General features: G+C 38.8%; 1 long non-coding RNA gene across 1 annotated transcript; it reads right to left on the bottom strand.

Moving 5' to 3' along the window:
- Window positions 1-304: 304 nt before the first annotated feature.
- Window positions 305-7,292, bottom strand: LOC120532499. Its single transcript, XR_005634307.1, has 2 exons — window positions 7,092-7,292; window positions 305-635 (listed from the first exon to the last, which is right to left on the bottom strand). It is a non-coding gene; the product is annotated as an uncharacterized LOC120532499 (long non-coding RNA).
- Window positions 7,293-9,071: the final 1,779 nt, after the last annotated feature.

Raw genomic sequence — 9,071 nt, 5'->3', positions numbered from 1 at the left:
GTAAAATTCACCATTTCATTTCCTTGCTGTCAAGTATAATAAAACTGTTAAATGCCCTTGGAAAGAGATCAAGATACCAGTAACACACAAGGTGCAGTTTCTCTATGTCTTTTTTAGAGCTAGCTGTGCCAGGTTTATAATTTTATCAAAATAGAAAACTAAATACATACTGTGATTTGGAATGTACTATAGTTAGTGCCTGTGAAGAGGATGTATGCTTTGGGAATGAATATGTCATGATTATTTAAACAATTACAGATTTATGGTACATGGTTTGGGTTTTATAATAAGCTTCACAATCATATATTTGCCACTATTTATTTTTCCAGCGATATTCTCGGAGGACAGGCTCATAGTGTTTCACGTTACAGTGTATAACAGCAGCAGTGCAATAAACAGACAATAAAATCGATGCACATATATATTGCAAATGCACATAGATCTATACACATGTGGTGCGGTGGTTAGTGCTTCATTGTCCCAGCCATTGGGATTAGGGCCCTCTGTCCAGCTTAGTCACATCTGTGTGGAGTTTACATGATCTTCCTGTTGTCTCAAGGATTTTCTTTGGTGGTTCCTAACTGAATGGTTACTGCCTTAAAGCTGCCTTTTCAGTTGGGAAAGTCTCTGACTCCCTGAAATGGAAAAAACAGGGTCAGAAAATGGATGGGCTGTTAGAAGTCCTTGCATGTCAATATTAACACTTTCTTAAATGTCACTTTTACAGCCTAACTGGTCATGGGTTTATAACGACACTTTTAAATTTGCACAAACTCAGGTTATATGTTTTGCAAAAAAGAATAAAAAGACTGCATAAATCTGAAAAGGGTATGTCCAATCTTTAGAAGATGTCCAGGATGAAGTTTCCAGGCATGTGGATGGATGGTAAGATGGCATGGAATTATCACATGGTAAAACTATGTTTGTGTGGGTGTGTGATATTGAGCTTCCACAACACATATATAGTTTTGATCAGGTATGCTTTTTGATATGGTTTTGTGGCTTAAGGGTCAGATTCATCATCAATATTAAAATGTCTGGAGCAAAGCCAAGCACAGGGTTTAACGCTGTGTTGGGGTCCAGCGAGATCTTTTCCTATCTCAGCTTAGCTAACAGACATGGGGGAGTTGTTCCTGCCTTTGTGTAGGGTAGTGTTCATGACACACTGGCTACATATGTGAGGTCAGAGAGATACTCATCCTCTTAAAACTGTGCTGGAGAATGCTTGGGAACATGAACTCAGACCTCTGGGTGTTGGGTTCCTTACAAGTTGAAAACCACTGTAGCTTTGTCAGTAACCTCTCTATGGATCTTTCATTTTCTTGCAGCTGACTTTCCGTTACAGAAATAAATCAAAATGACGATCACTTTCCTCTAAATTTAATAAGTGCACTAAAATATTATTCAGAAAAATGACAGTATGTTAACTATTGTTACAGATGGTGTGGTATATGGCCGGCTTGTCATCCTAGCCAATACCCCCAGGCCGCCAGATGGAGCCTTCCCTGCAGTATAGAGGTGCCCCGAAGACCAACAGGGAATCATGGACAATGTAGTTTTTATACACAGCCCTGCTGGATACCACAGGCGCCGCAAGAGGGAGCTGCAGTGAGGACCGAAGAGTCATATGTGCCCTATAACCCGGAAGTGCGTCATAGGAGGAGCGACGACAGAAGTGACGTACTTCCGGGGTGAAAAAAAAGGACTTGTACCTGACCCGGCAGTGATAAAGAATCACATGGACTGGGGATTGGGAACACTTCCAGGTCAGGAAGTATAAAAGGACCTTGGGAGCTCCCAGACGGCGAGCTGAGCTGGGTGGATGGGTGGCAACCCGTCTGGGAGTGGAGGAATTGTTTATTGTATTTGTGATTGTGAATTTATATGAATATAGTGGAGGAGAGGGTGCTTTGTGCACTGTGGCATTTAAATAAAGTCAACTTTTGGACTTTTATCTGGTGTCTGGAGTCTTGGACAGGGGTTCAAGGGAGCGATAGCGCCCCCTATCTGTCACAATAAGATTTAAAGATCCTATAACTGGTTAAAATGGAGTGGCTTTATTTGTGCCTGACTTTCAGGTTACAATAAAGAAAAGGCTCTATAGTTATCTACTCACTTATGCTACAGAAATGGTCACTACTCTAGCTTTATAGTGGGCAGAAGTGTCAGGAACCTGCTAGAGATTGTGCCTAGTCATTTTGTAATTTTTGGCATCATTATTGCTGTGATTTTATTTAGCAATAATATTGATATTATTATTATTGTTGTTATAACCATCATGATAAGGTTTTTGGCTTAAATTTTTCCAGTGGTTCCTTGACTTTAACAGATTAATTAGGGTTTTGGGGTTCTGAAGGTCAACAAATGTAATGCTTATATTTATTTTGTGTTCCCATGTGTTTTTAATGTTGCCTTGTTTCACCAAGGCCATGAATGCTCATGCTGCCATTATGAGTTATGTTCATGGTTGCTATGCCACTTCTAGGCCAACTGCCCAGGAGTGTGTCACATGTGACTTCATGGCCATGACAGTTTAAAAGGTCAGAATTGGGGATTTCCTGGTCATCCAATATTTGATTTTCTTAACGAAAAAACTTGCAATCACTTTTTACTGTTAGGTTTGAATTTATTGGTTACACTAACATTTCTGTCATCTGACTAGAAATTGCTTCTTGCATTTTTTGGCTCTGGTTAGGTCTTGGCTTTCTGGCTTATGACTTAATGCTCTATCCCAGGACTACAATTCTAGTTACATGTCCTGAGCTTTGTTTATTCATCCTGGTTATGGCCCCTGCTTAAATTCAAACAATTTCTTGTCATCTTCTGGTTTTATTCTCTCTCAAAACTGCTGTCACCCTGTGCAAACAGCACAATAACATCTGAAGCTTCACTGACTTCTGCAATGCTCTATAAAGGCTATTTAAAAGGTTCTGTTTATAGCCCTTTGATAATTCAAAATGCTGCCACAAGTATCAGTACTAAAACTGGAAAGAATGATCTTGTGACCACAGCTCTTAATTAAGTGCCAACATTGGCCACTGTTACTCTGACAAGCTACTGTGCCTCTCCATGGAATGAGATATCATTTTGACAGAATATTTATTTATTGGTTACTACCCCAACATCTGACCTTCTTATTTCTTTATGGCTTATACAATTGTGGACTTCACTGTATGGCTATGATATTGTAAAATGCACAGTGGGGTGGTAGGGGAGGTTTGTCTGTTTGTTAGTTTAGTAAAACTGTGACCACAGACCTTAGAGAAGCTTATTTTTATAATATTTATATTAACAGAAAGTTTTGATTTACTCCCCTCTCTTAACAGCTGTGTACATCCAATGTTTATTACTAGCATGTCTTTTTTATATTTACCAGATGAGATTGGTTTACCATGATATATGGATTTACGGATGTAAATGGTATACGATTAAGTACATTACTTTATTGTTTCATTGTATTATATTTGTGTATCTGTGTAAGAGCCCTAAGCTTGAATCTAGTAAAGAATATCAGATAATAAAAAACCAAAGTGAATTAAATAAAAATACCACTACACTGTACATCTTCTCCAGACTGCAGTGTCGAATACACAGATTAAATACATGAAAAGAAAACAAAATATCTTATTCCACTCCTAATGTGGAATTTTCTGTGTAAGCCCTGTGTTATTTATAATTATTTCAGTGGTCATGAGTGACTATATTATATATTCTCAAACTGTAGTACACTTTATAATAATCATGTCACAGCAAAAAAGAAGTTAAATCTGTAGATTTGCTCATGATCATCAGCATCGTTTTATGAAGGATCTATTCTTTACCACAATCTGTCATTGGTGAGTTTTATATATGTATTTTTTTGTCAACCTACATTTTAAGCTTTTATCCCAAGTAATTTCTTAACAAAAATGTTTTCATTCATACTGGAAAAACACTATCATTATTTCCCACCACATGCAAGGAAAGCATTGCATTAAGAAAGGTGACCCATTCAGACCCATTCATAACATTTCTTATTTTATTACAGGCATTTGATGTTGTGAAAGACCAGCCTTGGCAGAGACAGACACTGACTCCAACTGTACAAAACATGCATCGTTCATCGTGCAACACACAAAGCCAACCACAGTGCGCAAATCACCACACTAAACTTAGTCCTTTTTCCTCTCTTCAAGCCACCTCCACTCCTCTCTCATAAGCTCTGTCTTCTTCCACCAGACTCCGGCTCCCGAATGGAGTGAGGCGGCCCCTTTTTATCTCACCCTGGATGTGCTCTAGGTGCTCTGTAATGGTCTTCCGGCAGCACTTCCTAGTGTAGCGGAAAAGCTGTCCTCTAGGGCTCCAGGACTGTCCAGGCGGCCCCTGGTGGTGGCCACGGATTCCCACAGGGTTGAGCTTCCCAGCTCCATCTCCATGGCCCTGATGGAATCCAGGGGGCTGCCCTCTTACACCCAGGGAAAGATAGTGCCCCACTCCCGGCCCTTTTTCCAGGCATCACGGTGGGGCAGGATCCCTGGTCGTCTGCCACAATGTATTAATACTTAATCTACCAGCCCTAGCTAGTCATCACCTCATTCTAGAAAGACATACATGAATGACAAGCTTTCTCTGAGCTTCACTCAGAATGTACAAAAGAAACATGAGACAGCAAGGAAACATGTAATAGGCAATACATGACAAGTAATATCAGAAGAAAAATAGCATCTATCCAGTTTTCAACCATCCATTTTTAAACATTCTTATTTCTGTTCAAGTTTGCTGAGCCTGAAGCTTTGAGCACAAGAAAGGGATCAATTGCAGGCATGGCATATTATCCACAGATGCAGGCTACCCATATGCAGCCAATTTAGATCTACGATTAACCGAAAACGTATGTATTTAGGGTGACTGCAGAATACTCGAGTACCATGTGCACTCAAGGGAGACAAATGTGACAACTTCACACATACTGTGACTGAAGCAGAGTCTGAACCCGGTCTCAAAAAGCTGAGGCAGCAGCACCAAGCACGATGCCCAGAATTCTTTCAAGGTGAGCTACCTGTTCATATTAGGGCACATTTGAACAAACAAAGCCACAAACTGGAGCCATTTAGAGAGCTTACTTATAAAGCATGAAGAGAGGGAGATGGTGGTACTTAATGCAAGGACATCTCAGCCTAGAAATGAATAAGGAATAAACTGATAATGTAAGTTTCCTAAATCTTATGCCATATTCTTTTATTTCTGTTCTGAGTTCTTCAGGATATTCTTGGTTTTATTTAAACACTGAAATACCAACTTAACTTTGTAATAAATAGTGCTGTGCAATAAACAATATTTACAATAACAGAATTTTATTTTTATATATTGATTGGAATACACATTCACAGAAGGTATTTTTCCAAGGTTTTCCTGAAAACTAAGGTATTAAAGCATCCCAAGAGTCCTAAATGGCCTTCACCAGACACGTCCTAATGAAGTCGAGTTAAAATCTGTGATAAATTAATGAGAATGTTCCTTTTAGTGGCAATCATCCATTCACTTACAGTTATAGCAGCTTTAATTATTGTTACTAATGATAGAGTTTTTGGGTCACCGCTTTCCGAAGGAAGCAGGAAACTTCTTTTCTGCTGAACCACGCACTATGCGGTCACGTTTGCATATTTAAACAACTAATATTTATTGCTTTTCTTCTGTTTCATCCTTGCTTCAAACTGTAGCTCATTAGAAGAACCAAAAAAAAAGCCAGCTGCCATTCCTTGGCGTGCTCAAGAATTAGTTGTAACACTAGAGCAATTCAAGATGGACTAATGTTTTTCTTTCGTGATCAATTTTCTGTTCACGAGATGGATGTGCTCATAAGAGAAAAATGTACAAGTTACAGTCCACCTGCCACTATGCCTCTCTCTGGCTCCTCTCAGTATTAGGTGAGACTAATTAAGCAATAAAGGAAGCCATTTCCCAAATTCTTAATGAGTACGATTTTCCCCAGTAATTTTATCACTCTTTCTGGTATTATCCTTATTTTTATTTAGTCTTATATTATAGCTTGAAAAAGTACCTCTTTAGATAAGAATCCGTAGAAGACAAAAAGTCACTTGACTTTCACAGTACTTCAGGTTCTTATGCTTACTTAGAATGATGTAAAGAGAGTGATGTCATTTACACCCGGAACAAAACGCATTGCTATTTTGGTCAAACCTCCATAGTAAAATATAACAACAAACCTCAGTTTCTCATCACGACAACATGAGTCCAAGCCTATGCCAGTCAATTTAAAATGGGCCAAGAAAAAGCACCACCACCCTGCTAGCCTTTAAAGATGTACTGCAGACCAGAGACAAGGAAGGCTGAAAACCCTTCAGGAAAATTGGACAAACCTCTCACAAAAGGAAAAACGAGTGAAAGGAAGCACATGGTACCGGTGTAAGAAACACCACTACTAAGTGCTCACTGTAGATTTGGTCACCAAGGTGCAAGAACTGCATTCGTAATTTTCATACTGCCAACCAAAAATAAATGGAAGTGGGAAGGCTCGTAAACCTGTACTAAAAAGTCATAATGGGTGACATTTTTCACCTAGAAATAAGGAAAGAAAATTTATGAAAGTGTAAGTTATGAATTTTCTAAGAATACAAATTATACCGCTTACTAGCTAAAAACACCAGATGTACTGCACAACAAAGCAAGCAGGCTATGCAAGGCATATGGTGTCAATGCGAGTGCTTTGGCAATTAACACACTGCACTGGAATATACAGTAAATGAAGCAAGTGTACAGTATGGTATGAAGTGACCTTGCTAATACCACCAACTAAGAAAGACATTCTCCATATGGTCAGTGAGGAAATGGAAAAAGACAAGCTTACTGCTCATTTTTGCAAAATAAACTGTGTATGGTTGGCTTAATGCAGATGTGAAGAGCACCATCTTATCCACAATCCATTTAAACCTTTCACGCACAGTAAAACAAAAAAACACTGAAGGATCACAAAGTTACACTTCAAAGCAAGTAATCTTATTGAAGTACAATGAATCAATTCAGTATTGCATTATACGTTATGTGAAACTCAATAACAACTTTTATTTCCTTCGGGATTTGCTCCAACTCACCTCACCAGCTTTACAGCAATCAGCCTATCCTTTTTTCTCTTTAGGGAGCAGAGCCAAAGATATTCAAGGGCTACATCTACAGACATCTAAAAAACAAGGACATAACGTTTCTCTTTGATAACAGAAAGTCCATCATCTTCTGGGGAAACACACCCAGATGAAGCTTTAGAACAGATGGCCATAACAGAGCTGTCAGTCCACTGCTAGGAGGCATCCAGTAACAAGCTTTATTCAGGACGTGGCTTCAGATTTATACCGAAGATATTCAAGGTCACTGGGAGTCACATAAGCTCACCATGATCTAAGAGGCCTCTTTAAGTCCTTAGGGAATGTCTGGGACTGTTTGGGATTCCAGGCTGACTAGATCACAATTAATAATAAAAATATTTTTATCAAAAGGTTTTCTGCTACCTTTCAATTTTTAAAGCCTTAGAGACACTGCTTGTATGTGAGAATTTGTTGTGTCTATAGATTAGATTTATATAAAGTAGTTAAACAGAATATGTCTTATGGACCCAGCATGCTGGGTTTAAAACATAAGAACATAAGAAATTTAACAAACTAGAGGAGACTATTCAGTCCATAAAAACTTGTTTATTTAACTAAGAGCTAAGCTGAGGTTTCTGCATTACTTTGTGTAAAGATGTGCTTTCCAGGACTCAGTCTTAAATGCACTTCCTGTTAATGTCCACTGGTGTCCTTGAGTATGTGATTCCACCCTTAAGCTTAAAGAATTCTACTGGATTTATTTTATCAATGCCGTTGAGGATTTGGAAGACCTGGCTTAAGTCCCCATGGAGTTTCTTCTGTTCGAGACTAAACTTGTTTAATTCTCAGCGTCTGTCAGAGTATGATATGTCCATAAGTCATAGGGTGTACCTTATTCATCTCCTCTGCACAGTTTCAAGTAACACAATCATTATTTGTAGTATTGTGACCAGAACTGCACACAGTTCTCCAAATGTGGTCTCACTAGTACAGTTTATAGCCAAAGCATAACGTCCCTCCAATTATATTCAAGTTTTTACGATATAACCTAACACTTTATAACCTGGCACTTTAATTGCTTCTGCACACTGCTTAGATGATGAAAATGTTTTCAACATAAACCCCTAAATCATTTTTAGAGGTTGTATTCTTTATGACAGTGTCTCCCATTTTATATTCATAACTAACATTCCTGTTGGCCCATGAAGCAAATTGTGCCTGGCTGTTACTTGTGTGTAAATTGCAGTTCTGCCCCTACTGTCCATGTCGGCTTTCCTCCCACATCCCTATAGACACTTGCACAAGGATGAAATCTGTCTTATGTCTAATGCTATTGTGGTAAACTTTTCCTTTGTGATCGTAAATTGGAGTAAGATGGTTTAAAATCTTTATATTATATTGTACAATATTTAACAGAACTGTTCTTCACCTTTTTGAACAATGTACTGCAATTTCTATTCAAAAACATGATTTTTTACTGCATCACATTGTTTTGCATGTTGCAATTCCAAGCATTTACAACTGAATATACACTCACCTAAAGGATTATTAGGAACACCTGTTCAATTTCTCATTAATGCAATTATCTAATCAACCAATCACATGGCAGTTGCTTCAATGCATTTAGGGGTGTGGTCCTGATCAAGACAAACTCCTGAACTCCAAACTGAATGTCAGAATGGGAAAGAAAGGGGATTTAAGCAATTTTGAGAGTGGCATGGTTGTTGGTGCCAGATGGGCCGGTCTGAGTATTTCACAATCTGCTCAGTTACTGGGATTTTCACGCACAACCATTTCCAGGGTTTACAAAGAATGGTGTGAAAAGGGAAAAACATCCAGTATGCGGCAGTCCTGTGGGCGAAAATGCCTTGTTGATGCTAGAGGTCAGAGGAGAATGGGCCGACTGATTCAAGCTGATAGAAGAGCAACTTTGACTGTAATAACCGCTCGTTACAACCGAGGTATGCAGCAAAGCATTTGTGAAGCCACAAC

This window comes from Polypterus senegalus, chromosome 7 (genome assembly GCF_016835505.1).
Source record: "Polypterus senegalus isolate Bchr_013 chromosome 7, ASM1683550v1, whole genome shotgun sequence".
NCBI classification, from domain to species: domain Eukaryota; kingdom Metazoa; phylum Chordata; class Cladistia; order Polypteriformes; family Polypteridae; genus Polypterus; species Polypterus senegalus.
This window is presented reverse-complemented; position numbering and strand designations above follow the sequence as displayed.